This window comes from Microtus pennsylvanicus, chromosome 1 (genome assembly GCF_037038515.1).
Source record: "Microtus pennsylvanicus isolate mMicPen1 chromosome 1, mMicPen1.hap1, whole genome shotgun sequence".
NCBI lineage: Eukaryota > Metazoa > Chordata > Mammalia > Rodentia > Cricetidae > Microtus > Microtus pennsylvanicus.
The window spans coordinates 17,438,723-17,460,119 of record NC_134579.1 but is presented as its reverse complement, the minus strand read 5'-3'; the positions used below and the strand labels follow the sequence as shown (position 1 = coordinate 17,460,119).

The 21,397-nt window shown below is 38.6% G+C and overlaps 1 pseudogene; it reads left to right on the top strand.

Annotated features, from left to right (window-relative positions):
- The first annotated feature begins 18,679 nt into the window (after positions 1-18,679).
- Positions 18,680-19,489, top strand: LOC142838276 (large ribosomal subunit protein bL28m pseudogene; annotated as a pseudogene).
- The last annotated feature ends 1,908 nt before the right edge of the window (positions 19,490-21,397 follow it).

The following is a 21,397-nucleotide window of genomic DNA, read 5'->3' as shown; positions in this document are numbered from 1 at the left end:
CCATCTGCCAATCAAGGTAAGGAATTAACCCTATACTCTACCCTAGGCATGAGCTGCTTTATCTCCTAACTCATAAAAAGAACTTGGAAAAGAACTTTGTGATTTTCAGAATGAATTTTCTGCTCCACTTCCAGGCTGAGGACTGCACTTCCACTTTTACTCTTACTTTCAATAGAACTGTACTCTTATTGTTGCTTCTTGGTATCTTTCCTAATTGTTTGAGACAAAGAACCTGCCATGGCATGATGGAACACCCCAAGACCCTCTGGGACAACAGAGCCCACCTCAAATGTTTCTTCCAAGTTAGATATGAATGGAACAGAGAGGAGGAATAGTTCCAAGTTCCGTGTAATAACTCAGAGTCCTTTTTATCATTAGCCAGAAATTACTGGATGTATACTGTTTGGCTGCATAGCATCAAACAATTGCAGAAGATCAAGGGAGATCAGTGCTAAAACGAGATCAAAGGAAGCAAGTGAGCAAGAGACGATGTGAAGAAAGGATGACGGGACTTGTGAAAGAGAGGAATGATGGGAGGGCAGAAGCCAGTGTGTAGACTTGGGAACGGGAACTGGACTCATATGGCTATGGAAGGCCTGTGCTCTCCAGTGCTGCATGGTAGAGGAACGGCGACGTGGCGAGACTAATACAAGCAGGAAGAAGCCAGGCTTAGCGATGTGTCCTGCATATGGGTCTCCTGCAGTTCCTGTGCGTGCCCGGGCTGAGCATGTGCGTAGGATCTGGTTTCTTCACTCCTCGTGACTATTGCTCATTTCATATAAACATTCTCTTAGTGGTTTAAAAATTTCTGGAAGCAATTATGTTTCTTAGAAGTAACTCTGTGCTTTCCAGTCAAGATGCCATGAAAGATGTTGCCATGCTTAAAGGTTAAACATCATTTATCATCACCTTAAAGTTTTCATGAAGAAATCGCCATTAGTGACAGATGTCACTTGCATGCATGCAAATAGCTATTTACTTATATTTATACAAATACCTGCATGCGTACATTTTCAGCTCTTCAAAGGTTTGGATGCTCAAGTTTAACCATATTTAAATTGTTCAGTATGCCTCCATAAATTTGTTTTAATATCCATAAGTTGGAGAAAAATCAAGGAAAGGTTTGTTCTTTTCAAACACGACAGGTTTGAAGGATCCTCAATAAATAATGAGCTTTTAAGAAGTCCATAGAAAAACCCACTACTTTAGATACTTACTATTTTATAAAGTTTCATCTTACATCTACACAGTTAAGTTCAAAATTTTAACACTCGATTCATTGACCATGTAAATTCTTTGCCAGCATTTTGAAGTCAAACAGGGTGAGAGGGCAGAGCCTTTCCATATTCCAGGTTTAATATCTAAGCACCAGATGGAAATAATTCTACAAAGAGAGAAAGAAATCTGTTAGGATAGTTTGGAGACCTGTTCAGTTAAGCAGTACGTCACTGGTTTTGGGGCCAGTTTCTCAAATGACTTATTTGAATTGCAGATACCCAAGTAGTACACTAATTTAACCCAGGAAATGCTGATTTTTAGATTTATCTAAATTAAAAAATTAGTGCAAGAACTTGAATAGTTATATTTCAGTATTTCCTTAGTTAAAAATATACACCGTTTGCTTTTGTGAGTAACTTTTTTTATATCCCTGATATAAAAATCTTTGAGTCAGATAAGTACAAAAGGAGGGTGCTGTGTATTTCAAACTGGGGATAAATAAGAAAAAGTCACCTCGTCTATGAGCTGCTGGACCGTGTGAAGGGCCTGGACAAAAATTGCAGGATCTCCATGACACAAGGTAAAAACAGGATATCCTAGAGGAGTCACAGGGAGGGGCCAGTATGAAGGCTGTAGCAGAAGCCACAGACCTTGAACCAGACCAATGACTCATTGCAATGAACACTTATAAGAAAAGATGTATGTACCAAAGAATATACTGTGTGACACACTGGCAATATCCAGCTTCCCTACCAAGATTTTCGTTGGTTTTTGCTTTTTGTTTTATGTTTCCTTTAAATTTTACTTATTTTGCAGGGAAGGAGGTGGCAAGGGCAGAGGGTAGATATAAAGGAACAGGGTGAAGAAAGGAATTGGAATGCATGATATGAAATCTGCAAAGAATCAATGAAAAGTCAAAAAAAGTTACATTCAATATCTACTGTTAACATCTACAATTCCATTGTAAGAGAACTGTAAAATTACTAGCAGGTATGTTGGCTGTGAAACCCCTTTGTTGGGAGCAGTTTATGGCATTTCATTTTTTTGACAGGTTAGAATAAATTCACAATTAAACAAGCTCACTAAGAAGTCTTTCAGTGGTTGATTTTAAGTGAATTTGAACAGAAACAAAGGGCAATGAAGTATGCTTGGAAACATTAAGTGGGTGGCGAGAGCTTTGACAATCAAAGGCTGGGGAGCCAGTGAGAGAGTAAGCTGTAAACCCCAGAGGGGCCTCTTTCATATCTATACCTGTGTTTTCTGGCAAAGCAAGTGTCAAAATTTTCAACTGTCTGACAGAAAAATTATGCATTCCATGGTGAGTTATAGATTTTGGCTGAACTCCAGCTCAGATGCTGTGGTAAGAACTTGACGTGATAAACAAAACACTCGCACTTCCAAGCTTCAGCTTGTTACAGCTAGAGAGAAAGGAAAACAACAATAATACTGCCATTAAGAGAGACTGTCAGGATGTCCACCTTCCACTCTCCTACTGCTGAATGCTTTTAACGCAGAAATCGTGAGAGAATCTATTAGCAATTTGTTTTCCTGTCTGTGCAATCAGCAGAGAGATTAAAAGAAATGAGGAAGGGTCTCATGGAAAACAGGAACGACTCGTGTCTTTTTTCACATATCTGGGGTTGAAAGAATAAGTTCTTAGAGGAAACAAAAGGCATGAATTGCTCATCATTCAAATCCCTGACTTGGTCCCATCCTTTGTATTGTGTATTTGAGCAGAGAAAGCAAATGAAAGCTCAGGGACTTGGAAAAGTGCTTAAAAGTGGCAAAGAGAAATAGAAGAAACAACAAAGACACAGAGAAAACTACTTCTAAGTCATTGTTAATGTGAAGTTCTGGGCTCCTGGGTGGAAGGCCATTACCCAGGAACTCTTGCTGGCATCTCAGGCTTTAAGAATTTGAAATCGCCAGTCTGTTTCTATACCATTAAATCAAGGTGTGGTCTGAGGGTAACTGCAAAATGTATTTCATAGTGATGCTGAGGGGAGTAAGTTAAACTTCATAAAGCTCTCCCTGTGACACATTCTTTGTGAAGTTTAAAAGAGTGTGTGTATGTGTGTGTGTAAATTGATCTCACAAACAGTTCATAGCTGCTTTAAAGAAGTGGAATTGAGATTGCCAAGGAGACTGGATAAGGATTCATGAATCAAAAAGCTGGCAAAAAATTACCTGACTTCTGAGCAGTTGTACACACGACTCATGTCTGCCCCCACCTCACTTTGTCCAGTAGCTAGCTGTTCTATCAAATAGAGAGGTTGGCTTTCATGCTCTGTGAGATCTCTCCAGGCTCTGAAAAATGATGTGGGATTCTTCTTTGTATGCTGTGAATATCATTGGTTAGTAAAGGAACTGCTTTGGGCCTATAGCAGAAGTATAGGGGAACAGAGCTAGGTGGGGAAAACTAAACTGAATGATGGAGAAAGGAGACAGAGTCAAAGAGAAGCCATGTAGTCACCAGAGACAGATGCTGAAACTTTATCTGATAAGCCAGAGCCATGTGTCGATACACAGATTAATGGAGATGGGTTAAATTAAGATGTAAGGGTTATTCAATAAGAAGCTAAAGCTAATGGGCCAAGCAGTGATTTAAATAATATGGTTTCTGTGTGATTATTTTGGGGCTAAGCATCCGGGAACCCACAAGCAGCCTCCCTACAACAGAAAAATCCATGTTTCGGTGTTTGCTTTACTCTAGAAAGGTCAAATGTTTGTTCTTATTCAGGGAACAGAGAGACATATTTAGATCCAGGCCTGCAGACAATGAATACCTTCTGCTTCTTATTGTATTTCTTACCTCTGATCCATAGAATTGCCTTACAAATTTCATGTTTGGAATGTATCAGCTGGACAACTTAGTTGATATGATTTCATCACTTGATTTCATCACCAATTATAGTCCTTGTGAGCCCATAGTGATACTTTTATGAAGCAGCTTACAGAAGGGCCTGATAGACCGAGAAACTTTGTATTTTCAGAGTGTAAAAAGTGGAGTACCAGTGATTAAGGTAGGCATGCAGAAATGATGTCCATCGTGATGAGGTTTTATAACCAAATGTTTTCTGAGATTTACCTACTTAACTTCTCTGGGAGGCATGAACCTGAAGCTAAAGTTTGAGGGAATTAGCTCATAATTCTGCTCAAACATAAAAGTACTTGTGTCCTATTCTTTAGAGTACTCACTGTACTAATTTGGCTTAAATTTATATAATCGTTATGCATGGTTATAAAATTGAAATATCTTGAGGATAGAATGTGCATTTTATTGTTTATCTTTTCCAACTTATAATTGAGAATAGCTAGAACACAGTAAAATGGTCATTAATCTTAGTTTTATGATGAAAAATGCATTCCCAGTTTCTTTTTTAAACAATTATTCTTTCACAATTTCATACATATATTATGTATTTTAATCATATTTATCCTATTATCCTCTGATTCCCCATTCTCCTCACACTGAATTCTTTCTTTTTCCACACGAGTCCCGTGCTTTTGTGTCTTTTTTTTTTTGGTTTCCTTACTGCATTTGATTAAGGTTACTTGCATAAGCATGGTGTGTGTGTTTATGTACTTGAGCCTCGGCAACTTCATTCATATGCAAGCAGATAATCATTTAATTCATAGTTTGGATTTTATCTGTCCTAGGGTACCTTCTAACTCACTGTCTAGTTAAGTTTGATCTTGCACTTTTGATTCTCCTGCTTCCATCTCCTGAGTGCAGGAATTGTTGGCATGTGCTATAAATCAGGCCTGATAAAACTCAGGGCTTTCTGGTCTACCCCTGATTAGTTTTTCCTAATCCACTTAATTTCTTTGGCATCCAATGGAAATCAATTAACCATAAATATTTCAGTGTTTATGCACTCCCAATTTGATTACACTGAATTCTATGTCTATAGCTGTGCCCAAAGTGCAAGCATTGATTATTGGAACTTGTAGCAGATCTTGAAATCTGAACATTGCCTTCTTCTACAGGTTGTTTTGTCTGTTGTAACTCATTTACTTCTATGTTAATCTAAAAATTGCTTTGAAAGTTCTTTTAAAATGGCAGCTGACAGACTTATTGGGAATATATTGAATTCATTGATCAAATTGAGAGTGTTTGTCTCTTTGTAATATTGTACTCCAATCTATGAGAATTTTCCATGTATTCTTTTCTTAGATTATTTAAATAATGATTTATAGTTGACCTGTCTTGGGATTTTTTTTTTGTTAAAGGTAATATTAGTAGTTTATTCTGTCCAATGCTATTATTGGATGCTTTCCTAACTTCTTTTTCAGATTTTATATATCTAGCCTCTCTATATATGATTAATTTTATGTTGAACTTTATATTGCAATCTCAATGCCCTTGCTTACTTTAATATATTTTTCTTCATCAATTCCTTAAAATTTCATAAATACTCTATCAGTAAATACAGATTGTTCATGGCAGCACCAATCTACTTCAGAGAAGATGATGACCACTGAAGAAACTCCACATATAGTTTACTTTCTCTGTGGCAAAACTAAGCTGTTGGGCAAGAAAATGCCCTTATCTCAACTGCTGACAGCATGCTGTAAAATTGGACAATCAGGACATAACAAAAAGGACTGTCCAACTTTGCCAAGACAAAGTAGGACAGCTTTTCAGAATATCTTGCTTCACAGAAAAGTCTGTCTGATATGCTAGGCTAGTAGACTGAAGATGGATGCCCCAACATTGCAGAGGAAGTTTGGGTGGTTGTCCAGGCAGTCAGCTATTTCTGTCATTCCTCACATTTTTTGGAAGTGGCTTGCTTGCACTTCCTACATACTCAGGTAATTATTTCCTTCTCAGGTAATGATGGAGTTGAAGACTTTATAGTTGTAGCTTTCCTTGTTACCAGATTCAGAAAAGAAATTCACTAAAGAGGTGTAAAATATATTAGTATGAGACATTTAAAAGATAATTTTGATAATCTAAATTAGGATAGAAAGTGAATTAGGTGTAAGATTTTGGACTTTCTAAGATAGGATAGATAATGGAATACTGTCTCTGAATTTGTCAAATGCAAATGGACTAGACATTGTTGATGTATTTATTGCCGGTATATATTATATTTAGTTATTATGTATAATTTTTCTTATATTAGATATAACCTTTTTTATTTTAGACAAAAGGGGGAGATATGATGATATTTTATTTATAATCTAGCAAATGAAGCTTGCCTGAAGATCAGAGTGTGAGCTAAGCCACTAGTTAGCCATAGAGACCAGGCAGTGGTGACATGCACCTTTAATACCAGCACTTGGGAGACAGAGGCTGACAGATCTCCTTGAGTTCACTGCCACCCTGGGCTATGTGAGGTTGAATCAGTCTAAAAAAGAAATAGAAGTAGTAGGTGATAGGTCACACCTTTAATCCCAGTACTTGGGAGTCACACACTTTTAATCCCAAATCTAGAAAAGTGGAGACAGGAAGTGATATGGCTGGGCAGAGAGAGGGATATAAGGCAGGAAGAAACAGGAACTCATGACATTCAGTCTCAGGATTCAGTATGAGGATTCGTGGAGATAGGACTTCCCTGCTTCTGTTTGAGGATTTCATAGAGGTAAGTCTTAGTGGCTGACTTGCTCTGCTTCTCTGATCTTTCGGCTTGAACCCCTTTATGTCTGACTCTGGTATTTTATTATAAAGACCAGTTAGAATTTGTGCTACAATAGATTTTTTTTATTTCTTCTATTTTAATATTAATGCTATTTATTTTCTTTTTTTGTTGAATTGAGGCTATTATAATATTGTTACTTATCTTAGTAGGGAGAGAGTTTTTCCACTATTAAGAGTGTGAACGGTTTGTATTTTGTGGATAGCCTTGAATAGAAAGGTCTTTCTGTAGATATTGGAAATTTTATGGGTTTCATGAAATACTGTTCTTTCAAGAATATGTTTTTAAGTGAAGACAGAGAACTATAGTTAGCTCACAGTTTTGGAGTTTCAAAAGCAGTACCTGCACAGTCTCAGTTCCGGGGAGAACCTTCTTTCCTGTGTTACATGGTAGCAAATGGCAAATGGTGTTTCACATGCAGCAAACAGAGAAAGGAGGGAGGGAATGTGGACGGGAATTCAGGCTCAAGGAGGATAATGTGCTTTAGTTCTTCATTGTTTCAACATGGGATAATACATAAAAGGTTTTCAAAACCAAATCTGTGCCACTGAGATAAGTTTCATCCAACAACAGCATCTAATAATTTTTAGAAAGTTATTGGATTTGGTTTTGTAGCATTTTTTTTGGGGGGAAGAGGGTTGCTTTGCACTAATGCTCACAAGGGACTTGGGTTTTGGTTCTCCTTACTTGTTCTGTCTTTGGCTAAGTTTGGTACCATTAGAGAGAATGAATTGGAGAATGTGCTCTTTTCTTCCATCTTTCAAGGACTGTTTGTTAAAGATCAATGTTAATTATTTTTAAACATGTGATACAATTAAGTCTTCAAGCCACACAGGATCAGCTCTTTTTCTTTGTGAGTAAATTGTTCATTTAATCTTTGTGTTTGTTATTTGTCTATTAAGATGGTCTGCTTCCTTTAGAATCAATTTTCATAGTTTGTATCTCTCCAGAAATGCGTTCATCTCCTCTACATGATCTAATTTGTATGCAGTTGTCTTACCATCTTTTGAAAATTTTTGTTGGTTTAGTAATGTGCCTTCTCTAATTTTTAAAATTAAATTTGAAACTTCTCTTTTCTCTCCGTCAATTTAGCTAAATATCTGCCAATGTCGTTGATCATTTTAAATAAACAAATCTGGGGAGGTTGGATTTTAAAAAAACAAAGCAAGTTAATGCTGTTTTTCGATTCTAGTTTTGATATCTAATATTTCTGCACAAGTCTTGTAAAGAACACACATTCATTTGACTGTTTTGTTTACTGACAGTTTCATATATGATGTATTCTGGTTATACAATTTACTCCCCATACCCCCTTTTAAAATCTTTCTCTCACTCCTGTCAGCCCCTCTTATTTTCCAAAATGTTATTCTTGCATTTATGGTTTTTTATTTAGTTTGGTGTTGAAGCTATTCATTAGCACCTGTGGATACTCAACTAGATGCTATAGTTACCCATCTCCTAGTATCTGTTAGTTGCCAATAGTTCAACAGTAAGTGGTAGGGCCCATGAGTCCTTTCCATACCCATAGCTAACAGTTGGGTAGGCCTAGTGCCAGTAGACCTAGCTCCTCTTAGCTCATGATTGCCAAGGCCATGTGGCGCATAGAAAATGACATGTTGAAGTCATTTTTTTTTCTGTCTTCCAGCTCTTAAAGTCCTTCTGACCTCTCTTCTGCAATGGCTTTGAGCCTTAATAAGTGCTGAAAATGTCTTATTTAGGGATCAACACTTAACTGTCCCTATCACATTCTGTATATGCGTGGATCTAGACATTCACCTCTATTCACTACAGGGAGAGGTTTCTCTGATTAAGGCTGAGAGTAGCCTTTGTCTGTAGGTTTAAGCATAGATGCTTACAGGGTAGTTTGATACTATGTCAATTTAACTAAGCAGCAGTAGTATGTCCTTCCCTAAGACCCAAGACCTCTATAATCATGGGATTTTGACCAGGTTTGCAGTATGAGACATAGGTTCACTATTGTGGAGCATTCTTCAAGTCCAGTTGGGGCGTGGTTTGTTATAACAATCTTACTATTATGGTACCAGTGTGCACATCTTGCCTGGCAGGTTGGTGTTATCGTTAATAGAGTTCACAGCTGGCTAAGAGCGTAAATGCTTTTACTCTCCCAGTAGCCTGCATAGCACCATCTGGCTCTATGAACACTAGCCAGCAGGGAAGAAACTTCTAGTTCAATTCCAGCTAAATTTTCAAATAACTTAGATGCAATGTGAGAACACACATTATGCATTTCTTTCCTTTCTTTTTCTATATAATATAAAGTTTAAATTAATTTTACTTTAGTGATTCCACAGGAAGTGTCCTGTCATAGATAAAATAGATTGATGAAACTCAGACTTATCCATGGCACCCATCATAGGGTAGGCTTTGCCTGCTTTTAGGGTCACTTGGCCTATCGTCTTATAATTTCCTTCATTATAGCTGTATCATTTCCCTTTTTTCAGAGAGTTGGTAGAAGAAGGAAGTATTAGAACACTCTTTCATAGACACCATGCTACTCTCATTCTTTTCCGTTATGTTCTAAAAATCTTTTCAGAGGTTCTCCTGTCACATATTAAAGGCATGTGTATGACATGGAGATTAGCAGAGTGAAAAACTTGCTTTATACTCAGGAATGTTTTGCTGATTTTTTTCGTTATTTTATTATATCTGTTGCAGTTATTACAAATTCCTTTCTTTGCTTTGGTGTCAATTTGGTTACTATGGGCTCTTTTTTTTCATTCTACTTAAATCACAGACATTTATAATAATATTGTAGTAGTAGCATCCATATGTTTTGCTTTTATGTTGAAACACATAAATTTTGTTTTAAGTTATATCAAAGTATTTTTAAGTTTCTTCTGACATATTTTGTTTGACATTTTTCAAAATGATATTGTTCAATTTTTACAGTTTTTGGCATCTCCTTAAGTAATCCCATTATTGATTTCTAGCTTCATGTCCTCCTGGCTTTATATATTTCAATCATTTTAAATTTATCAAAGCTCGGCCACAACAGTGGAGCATGTTCTATCAGAAATCTTCCTGATTTGATATTAAGTGTTCCTGCAGTTGACTTATATGAGTTGAAGGCTAGATTCCCAGCTAGTGACATACTTAAGATGTGAATGGATCTTGAAGGGTGGGCTAACTCACTGAGTGAGCTCATAGCTGAGCGGACTTTTAGGAATTCACATACTTGGAGTATATGGGTCAGAAGAGTTTGCTTCTGAGGAGTTCAAGTTGTCCTTTTATCTCCTAGTATTTCTCTCTTTTTTTTTCTTACATTGATTTTCTGGCTATTCCTACTGAGTACCATGAGGGGAACCTCCTTCTTTTGTCGTATCTGGCTAGCATGATGTTTATACCCCCTACAGCTTTAAATGGAGCCAGCAAACAATGAACTAAAACCCCTGAAACCTTGAACCCCAAGTATATGTGTTTCACTCATTTATTTTTCTCATCTATTTCAACAATAACGAAAGTCCACACTTAGATGTTGTTGTGGATAGTGTTTGATACTATTCTGCAGATTGAATTGTTTTATAGCATTATTCAAGTTATTTACTTGCTGCTATCCTTTTAGGTTCTTCTAAAGTGATTGAGAATGTTTCATTGAAATTATTTACTACTTTGTTGAATAGTCCAGTTCTCCATTCAATATTATTATTTTTTTACTTCAAGATTCTTTTCTTCTAAAAGTTCGTGAATATTTGCAATCTTAGCAAATTGATTCTTTTATCACTGTAATATGACCCTTCTGACTGTAATGTCAGTTTTTCTCATGAACTCTGTCATCTCATATGAATGTATGGACATCTTACATTTGGCTTCTATAAATCTCTTTTTCTAAACACTAACTATTCAGTTTGTACAGAGTTCTTGCACCTTTTCTTCAAATTGTTTTTAGATTTTTATTCTTATCAAAATTGTCTATGCTTGGTATGAATGTAAAAAACTGAGCTGGCATAAATACAAATATAAATTAAATAATATTAGATGGCACTCAGTAGATCTCACCACCACCCAACTCCATTTACAATAATGCCTATAAGCTGTTTATGACCCTGCTTTTTTAAATCTGTGAGTCTCTGTAATTGTTCTTTACTTGTCTTTTTGAATTTTTAATTGATTTTATTGCACTATACATTTTTCTCGCTCCCCACCTGCTCTCCCTCCCCTTCTACCCTTTTGCATGGTTTCCATGCTCCCAGTTTTCTTAGGAGAACTTGTCTTTTTCTACTTCCCATATAGATTAGGTCCATGTATGTCTCTCTTAGTATCCTCTTTGTTGTCTACGTTCTCTGGGATTATAAATCGTAGCGTGGTTTTTCTTTGCTTTATGTCTAAAAGCCACTTATGAGTGAGTACATATGATATTTATCTTTCTGGGTCTGAGTTACTTCACCCAATATGATATTTTCTAGATCCATTCTTTTGCCCACAAATTTCAAGATGTCATTATTTTTTTCTGCTATGTAGTACTCCATGTGTAAAAGTATCACATTTTCCTTATCCATTCTCTGGTTGTGGGGGATTTAGTTTTTTTTCCAGGTTCTGGCTATGACAAACAATGCTACTATGAGCATAGTTGAGCACATGTCCTTGTGGTGTGAATGAGCATTCTTTGGGTATGCACCCAAAAGTGTTATTGCTGGGTCTTGAGGAAGGTTGTTTCCCAATTATCTGAGAAATTGCCATACTGATATCAAAAGTGGCTGTACCAGTTTATACTCCCACCAATAATGGAGAAGTGTTCCCTTTACTCCACATCCTCTCCAGGATAAGTTCTCATAAGTGTTTTTGATCTTGGCCATTCAGATGTAAGTTGGAATCTCAGAGTTGTTTTGATTTGCATTTCCCTAATTCCCAAGGATGTTGAGCAATTCTTTAGGTGTCTTTTAGCATTTAAGATTCATCTGTTGAGAGTACTGTATTTAGGTCTGTATCCCATTTTATAAAAATTGGATTGTTTGTTCTCTTGATGACAAATTTTGATGGAGAAGCTTTGTCAATCAATTATCTTTAATAGGTGGGACCAAGTTAGGTTGTGGCTTTCTGGGACCTGGAGAAAAATGGGTGCGTGGCCCAGGTGCGCTCTCTGTGTGGTTCCCATGCAGCAAAGCTGCGCTTGGATTCTCATTCCTGTTTTGTGAGTTTTCCCCTTATAATAAATAAAAATATAATTGTTTTATCTTTTTGCTAGCCTGGCTATTTCCCAAACTGAGTTAATTCAACACAATTTTTTTTAAGTGCTTTGCATATTTTGGAGATCTGTCCTTTGTCCGATGTGGGGTTGGTGAAGATCTTTTCCCATTCTGTAAGCTGTCATTTTGTCTTGTTGACTGTGTCCTTTGTTTTACAGAAGCTTCTCAATCTCAGGAGGTCCCATTTATTAATTGTTTCTCTCAGTGTCTGTGCCTCTGGGGTTATATTTAGGAAGTGGTCTCCTGTGCCAATGCATTCAAGTGCACTTTCCACTTTAACTTCTATGAGGTTCAGTGTGGTTGACTTTATGTTGAGGTCTTTGATCTATTTGGACTTGAGTTTTGTGCATGGTGATAGATATGGATCTATTTTCATTCTTATACATGTTGATATCCAGTTATTCCATTTGTCGAATATGCTTTATTTTTTCCATTTTATAGTTTTTGCTTTTTTGTCAAAGATCAGGTGTTTGTAGATGTGTGGGTTGATATCTGGATCTTTGATTTGTTTCCATTGGTCCTCCTATCTGTTTTTTTTTTTTTTTGCCAATACCCAGATGTTTTCAGTACTGTAGCTCTGTAGTAGATTTTGAAGTCAGGGATTGTGATGCCTTCAGAAGTTTCTTTATTGTACAGGGTTGTTTTGGCTATCCTGTGTCTTTTGCTTTTCCATATGGTGCTTTCCTTGTCCTATTAGCCTCTGGTTTTAAACACCTATAACAGAATTCTATGTTTTTTAAAAATGGAGAGCTCCCAAAAACAACTCCTTTATACTACCATACCACTTTTATAAACACAATCTGTAATTTCAAATGAATATAGAGCATTGAGGCGAATAGTATATATAGCAACATGATATTATATACTAGCTCACACAAAGCCCTGCGTGTACACACACACACACACACACACACACACACACACACACACCTCTACCTTGAACTAGAACTAAGAGTTCTCGGGAATATTTCCTTAAACATCTTGCTGTCCTAGAATCCATAAGTACTTAGGAGATCCTGTGCCCTGAGAGATGAACCTCCCAATATTATTGTTTGTTTTATTTCACTCTTCTGGTTTTTACTCTTAGCTCTTTTGGGGGCCTGCCACCCAATTCCCAAATAATTACACATGGAGATTTTTCTTTGTTAGCAATGCCCAGCCTTAGCTTGACTTGTTTCTAGCCAGTTTTTCTTAACTTAAATTATTCTGAATACCTTTGCCTCTGGGCTTTTTTTCTTCTATTACTTCTGTATGTCTTAATTTCCTTTTTACTTTGTGGCAGACTGTGTTACTGAATGTCTGGTCCCTAATGTCCTTGTCTACTCCTTTTTTTGCCCCTCCTCTTCCTTGTTCCTCCTTCTATTTATAAACTCAGCCTGCCAGCCCTACCTATCTTTGCTCCTGTCTCACTTTTGGCCATTCAACTGTTTATTAAACCATCAGGTGCTTTAGATAGGTAACGAATCACAACTTCCCCCAGTTAAACAAACACAGAATAAACAAAAAGAGCACATCTTTACATGATTAAACAGAAGTTCCACATTATAAACAAAAGTAACACACCTTGAAATGATATTCCCCAACAAGCCAACGGCATCAAGATGGGTCAGAGTAGCACTCTATGTTTAGTCCTATTCCTCTGGGCCAAGATAGGTATCTGACGGTACTTTTCACCACTAAGGCATCCTTAAGTGTGTATTCGTGATTTTAATGATGGCAAAATCAATCCTGCATTATATGTTGAAATGAAACCTAGTCATAGATAATAATTATAATTGTATATTTTGAGATCTTAATGAAATTCCTATTTGATTGAGATAGAAATCTATTTTTCTCAATTTTATTTCTTGTCCTCTTTGAATGGCTGCTCTTTCTCTATGTTGGTTCACATCCCCATTCTGAGGCCTTCTCCCTCACTCACTTTGACTGCCACATTTCCATAACTGCCTTGTCATTTTCAGGCCCTTGCTCAACATACAGCTCATGTCACTCAGGCTTAGAGGTTGCTTCTCCTCTAAGATTGTGAGATTTCCATCTGTTAGGAGTCTAACAAAGTAAATTTCTTTTTTTCTGTTCACACAGTGTTCTCTTTCTCTCTGCCTTGGCGTGGTTGGGGCTTGCAGTACTGCATTTGAGTGGGATGATTTGAACAGTTAAAGTGAAGTATTTCATGGATGTCCAAGCTTCTACTGTGTATTGTCTATTCTAAACATAACAGATCATGGATGCTTCTGCATAAATGTTCCACAATCAGCATTGTGAATGCTGTACTCACATGAGCAAGCTGTTGTAGGCTAGATTAAACTATATGAAGCAAACCAAATCTCAGTGACTTCACATATGACTGTTACATATCCATCATGGTGGACTGAAGGAGTCTTTGTATTTTGACCATTTAGAGACAGACGTTGGAAGAGGCCTCATTTCAACATTTGCTTTCGTGATTTCTTTGTTAGGAAGGCCGCATGGTAAAAGGTATATGGATAATATGATTTCTGCTTCATAACATTGCATGCATGTCTGCCATTTTTGGTGAAAGTCACCTGGCTATACCTCACAAAAGACAGGAAGGTGGATGTGCTGCATGCGTGGATGTGGGAAGAATCAGTTATAGCAAAATTTACAGCTTTCAGAGTAAACGAGCCATCTGACGGTAATGAGCACATCCTCAAGATTATCTAATGTCCCTAAGTCAGCAAATGTGACTTGAGACAAATGTGGGTTGAGGATGAAATTTTATTTATTCAGGAAACTCATTTTGCTACTGAAAGGAGCCTAATAAAGGATGAGGGCTAAATAGCCACATACTGTTTAGAAGGAGAGAACTTGAAAGCTGAAATAGTGGCTTATAGAAGCTGTGACCAACTTCTAACAGTATGCTGGTATTGGCTGTAGCTTGGGGAATAGTAGGCTCTTAGGCCAGCCCTGTACGCCTCTTCTGAGGATGAGTGGAACTTTCCAAGGTGGGCATTGAACTGTCTGTAGTGCTCAAATGGAGAATCCAGGACAGAGCAATGTTGCAAGCAGCTGAGCCTTTTCATATGAGTTCCAAACATGGAATGTCTCTGGCTAAGCCAGGTGTCCCCCAACAGTCAACCCTAGTATTTTCTTGAGGAATGATACCCATGTAGAGGGAAGCTCTTCAACATGTCAGGGGTACAAATTCTTCACAAAAATAAAGCATTAGAAGATATAATATAAAATGAATATAACTTTAATTGACTTGATCTTCCATTGTCAATGCATAGTTTAAAATGTAAAATCTGAAACACCTTTACTGTAGCTTTTGGTGCACTTTGGATGCTTTCTGGAATATTGTTTTTTTCTACTCACTGATGATGGATAATCAGATGACATTTCTGAAGAAGCCTCATGTTCCCTTCAATGGTGGATGTGACATGTTATATATTCAGGTGAAATGGAATTCAGACTTCAAATGTGTTTATGTTTACACTCATTACATGACCTTTCAAGGAAATTTAATATAAAATGGAAGTTTTGAAAGCCCCACTAAAATGGAAGATAAAAAGTATTTCCAAAAAAGGGGACTCACTCTGGTTTGAAATTGTGTCTTTAGGAACATCATTTTAAATTCATATTATTCCATCATCCTTTAAAGTAGCCAATAAGATTTTATTAGGAACTTAGCCTTCTTAATTTACTTTCTGATTCCTCTTTACATGAGCTGAATGTTTATAGAAATTGGAGATTTGCAAGAACAACACAGATTGTTTTCATGAGCATAGGCATTAGATACTTAAGCCTATCATTTTTTATCACACTTATTAATGTTTAACTGCTCTGACATCTTGATGATTTTTCTAACAGCATTAAACTGAACAATATTTATACCTGGATATTCACATTTAGACAAGGCCTACTGGGAGGTCTCCTTTCCTTTTGTTTGAAAGTTTGGTGTTTATTTTCTCTAGATGTGAATATAAAGTGTTCATGATGTACCAGTTTTGAAACAATCACTCATAAAATGATTACAGCCAGTGTATTTTAGAGTTTTCAATATATTCTTTTACACAGTACTTCTAGCAGAAATTTTTAGCCTTTCTTTTAGTTACTTTTTTGCTGTATTTACCAAAGAAAGGGTTCCTGGACCCCCTCTCCTAATTGAGGTGCTTTGGGCACTTGATGACTTCTGAAGGGGAAGAGTTGGGATTTTTGTAAGGATGTGACCCCTGGTTGCTCAGCAGATGGCCCCATACCTGTGAGTATATGGGCCACACAGATTGTATTTGTTGGGTTATTTTTTTTTTTTAAAAAGAAGAAACATGAAGTTGGGGCTAGGGAGTAGAGTGGGCATGGGAGGAGTTGGGGAAAGAGTATGGGATAATATGATCAAAATAAATTGTATGAAATTCTCAAAAAATTAACAAAATATTAAAAATATAGCAATATATCTACCTTAAGACCCAGATATACCACTCTTAGGTATATACCCAAAGGAGACTTCATCCTACCACAAGAACACTTGATCAACTATGTTCATAACAGCTTTATTCATAATAACCAAAAACTTGCAACAACCTAGATGTTCCTCAACTGAAAAATGGATAAAGGAAATGTGGTACATTTAAACAATGGAGTATTACTCAGCTATTAAAAATAATGACATCATAAAATTTGCAGGCAAATGGATTGCACCAGAGAAAAATCATCCTGAGTGAGGTAATCCAGACTCAGAGAGAAAAACATGGTATGCACTCACTTATAAGTAGATGCAGGGCTCAAGCAGGATACATGGATCTTCCTGGGAAGGGGAAATATAATGGATTTTTCAAATTGACTGGAAGCAGGTGGGGATGGGAATAGGAGGGGTCAGGCAGAGGAAGAGAGTACTTTGAGAATCAACTGGAACTGGTGTGCATTGGGGGATGATGTGGAAACCTCATGCAGTGGAAACTCCCCAGAACCTTTGAGAGTGATTCCCTACCAAAGATTTCTAATAATGGAAGATACAGAGCCTGAATTAACCATCTCCTGTAACCATACAAAGCTTCCAGTGGTGGAGTTGGGACACCAACCTTGCCACATAATGTTCTACCTACAATCTGTCCTGTCTGCAAGATGTGCTGGGATAATGGTGGTGCAGAAATTGTGGAGGTGGAGGCCCAGAACACGAGAGGAAGCCCACATTTGACACTGAGTGGATAGCTAGGAACCAGAGGTTGGAAATTCCAGAGACCCAGAATAGAACCAAACACAACTGGCAAAAAAAAAAAAAATCAGTGAAATGATTCCTAATGACATTCTGTTATACTCACAGGTAGACAATTGCTTAACCTAGCTGTCATCTGAGAGGTATCATCAGCAACTGATGGGAGTAGATGCAGAGACCCACAGCCAAACACTCGGCAGAGCCAGGGGAATCCTGCAGAAGTGGGTAGGACAGCAGGAGCCACAGGGGTTGAGGACACCATGAGAACATGGCCTATAGAATAATCCAAGCATGGCTCATAGGGGATCACAGAGACCCAAGTTTGAGTCTGAGCTAGGTCCTCTGCATATACCTAATGGTTGTATAGGTGAGTATTCTTATGAGACTCCTAACAGGGGGAGTGGACTATTTTGTCTGCTCTTGGGAGCCTTTTCCTCCTACTGGCTTGTCCAGCCTTGATATGAGGGTTTGTGCCTAGTCTTATTGTGACTTGTTGTGTTGATATCCCTGTGAGGTCTGCCCCCCCTTTTTTTTTCTGAAAAGGAGTGGAGGAGTAGTGGAATCCAAGGGAAGGGAAGGTGGGGAGAAGCTGGGAGGGGTGGAGGGAGGGGAAATTGTGATTGCAATATAATGTATGAGAGAAGAATAAAAGAAAAAAAAGACATTTCCCTCACATATAGTGGCTTAAAGCAGCTGACTTACTACTTATACTCTGATGTCTTAGGAATTCAAGGAGAGTTCTTGGGGTATGATTTGCCTTTGGTTGAGTGGGCCCTCTGATGTTAGAAGATCCAACACAGCCTTCTATATTTGGGAGATGATGTTTTGGTGGTATGTGCTAAAGACATCTCAGTGGGGAACGATTTTTAGAAACACAAACAAGTATGTTCCTTAAGCCCCGCACTTAGGAAACACACTTATTTAAAGCAAGCCTTTACCTCCACACACATTTGAGTGGGGGGATTCCCATTTTAACCTTAATTGTAGAACTGAGAGAATATTTATCCTTTACTCCTAATTCAGACATTTGTTACTTTTCAGGCCCTGCCCTCTGTCAGCTATGAAAAGCTCAGTGACCCTGTCGGTAAATAGGGAAGTGTTCTTCCTAGGTGATTAAGTGAGATCTTACAGGGAAAAGTGCCCAACTTGCTATGCAACATATGGCGAGCACCCAATAAATGCTAGCTGTTTACTGTTATTTTCATATTAGCGGTGATGACACAATTACTAATTACCATCACTGCTTAATCTTATAGTCACAGAAACAGCTCCAATAGGGGACCTTGGCAACGATGTGTGCAGCAGCTTCAGAACTTGAAAAAGATTTTGGCCCCTCACTGTCACACCACTTTTCCATCTCGCTGGTTTTCAAGAAGCGTCGATGAAAGTCAAGAGAAATGCTGGAGGACGCGAGCGCGTAACTTTCAGAGGTAGAGGATCATGCAATGCCTCTGCACAAGTATCCTGTGTACCTGTGGCAGAAGCTGCGGCTGCGGCAGGGCATCTATGCGCACTTGCCTGCCCATTTCTTGGGCTCGCTGGAAGAAAAACAAACGCTGACCACTACAGACCTCACAGAGTCAAGTTCAAGATCAACCCGAAGAACGGGCTGCGTGAGCTGAGGACATACCCATTCCAATTCACTATCCTCCAGAGTCCCAGCAGGGGCTGTGGGGTGGAGAGGGCCTGATTTTGGGTTACAGATATGCCAACAACGACAAGCTCTCGTCAAGGGTGAAGAAGGTGTGGGAGCTTCAGCTGTTCACTCGCGAGCTTTATAGCGAAATCCTGGACAAGAAGTTCACCGTAACTGTGACCACGTGGACCCTGGATCTCATTGATAAGGCCCACGGGTTATACTTCTAATATTCTCAAGACCCCAAAGAAAGACCTGTGTTCCAAGTTTGGCATGGACCTAAAGCGAGGGATGCTGCTGAGGCTTGCTTGCCAGGACCCCCAGTTACACCCTGACGAACTCGAACGGAGAGTAGCCATCTAATGAGAAATACAAGAGTTTTGTCATCCCAGAGGCAGAGGCTGAGTGGGTTGGCCTGACGCTGGAGGAAGCTGCGGGGAAACAGAGGCTCCTGGAGGAAAAGGACCCTGTACCCTGTTCAAGGTCTACGTAGAGGAGCTGGTCCAGCAGCTTCAGCAGCAGGTTCTGTCCAGGCCAGCAGTGGTGCAGAAGAGAGCTGGTGACCGCGCCTGAACTCAGGGCTCAGCCTTCCCTGTGGGCTTTTAGCACCATGGACACAGTTGGGGTTGGCACAAGGACCACCTGTGGGCAGTAGGTGAACCCTGATTGGCATGTGGCTGACCACACAGCTCCTGTAGTAGACTGTTCAGAGACCCCTCTGTGCCAGGACTTGGAGATCTGGAGTGGAGCAGATGCCTGTCCAAGCTGGTCAAGTACTTACAGCATTGTAGTTCTTGGGCTTGGAATAAGTCTGAGCCACAGTAAAGTGTGCTGGTTTGCTTGGTGGGGGGGAGAACGAGAGAGAACCTGGAAATGAGGTACCCACAAGACTACCTTGAGCCGGAAACAGCAAGGCTTACTAAACACATGTATGGGAAGAGTGGCCAATCTGCTAAAATGGCAAACAGAGATATTTGAGACAAACAATTGCGTTAAGATGAATTTTGTTTTCCTTGCACCTGAAACAGACTCAAAGCACGGAGTCAAATTGCAGTAAGCGTGGTGAGAAGTTTTCCCGTTAAGTCTGCACGTAAAATGTCCCTGTCCCTTAAGCAGGAAGGCTGCTGCTTAGCTTAGAGAGCAGAGCTGATGACACTTTCACTCTCATCAAAACAACTGCACACAGCCCTACTTCAGTTTCCTCACAAAGGGAGAATTAGGAAGGCCGGACGTTAAATCTTATCAAGGACTGCAATTTGATTTCATGTCGCCAGCGGGTCCACCGCAAAGAAGGGAAGACTACGGAACTGGCTTAACTGCTTCAGTGCTGAGTCAAAAGTCAGCTCCATGCTCCAAGGTGTGTGTGCCGGTGGAAGTTAAGAGCCACTTGTTAGCTTAACCATTTCACGGCATACCAGTTTAAGGCTATTCATGGACTACTGGCCTCAATGAATTCACAGATTCTGGGTGGTAATATGATAGAAAGATTCAATAACAGCTCTATTTGAACCTAATTCAGCGAGATATATCTGAGCATAACCCCGATAGAGGCACTGTGATCTACAGCGAAGCCTAATTTGCCTTCTACTCCAGTTTGCAATTAATGAAAAGTCCTCAGGAAATCCCAATTTCTGATTAAAGAGAGTTGATGATGATTAATGCTCCCAAATTAACGAGCAAAATTGAAAGCTCATCTTAGCAAACGTCATTGCCCCTTCGGCCCTGGAGGCTGCGCCGTACCCTCCTCTCTCATCACTAATGATGCACTTTGGAGTCAAAATTTTGACTTTCGGCTAAGGAGACAATGACAGTCCCTTATTTTTGAGTGGAGAAATTATTCAGGGTCTTAGGAATTTGCTTTTATCCCTTTCCAATTATCTGAAAGATTACCATAATGTTGCCATGAAGCCAGGACATGAGTGTGAAGTGTACTCGGTCCCTGTACTGTGCCCCAGCCCATGGCATTTAGGTAAAATTTCAAAGTGGAAAGGCAGACCCCAAAACATATTTCTAGAAAGATATGGCACAGAAATCACGCCTTTTTTTGGGGGGGGGGTCTCCTAATAAGTAAGGAAGTGGCTTTTTGTAGAGGACTTCAGGTGTGCTATAAATATTTGCATCTTATAGGAAATTTCCAAATCCGTTTATGGAAAGTTCAGAAACGTCTCATCAGCTCTGCTAAACTGACTGTCATTTTAAATTGTAAGTCTCCTCCACACAGCATTTGTTAGAGAGTATCTTCTTTGTTTAGAATCACGATTGTATTTCAGGAAAAGCCAGAAGGTATTGTTATTTGTGAACTCTAACAGAGTAGGAATTAATCCAGAAAATTAACCTATATTTCCTCAATTAACCTGTACAATATTTCTCCTCTGCTAGGAATTTCATCACAATTATCACTTAAATTTTTGTATTAATAGATTTCATTAGCAGTAACAGAAACACAGACAAAGAAAAGTTCAGTATCACAAAATCTGATTACTTTGGCACAATCCCTGTTAATGTTTTGGGATTAATTCATATGTAC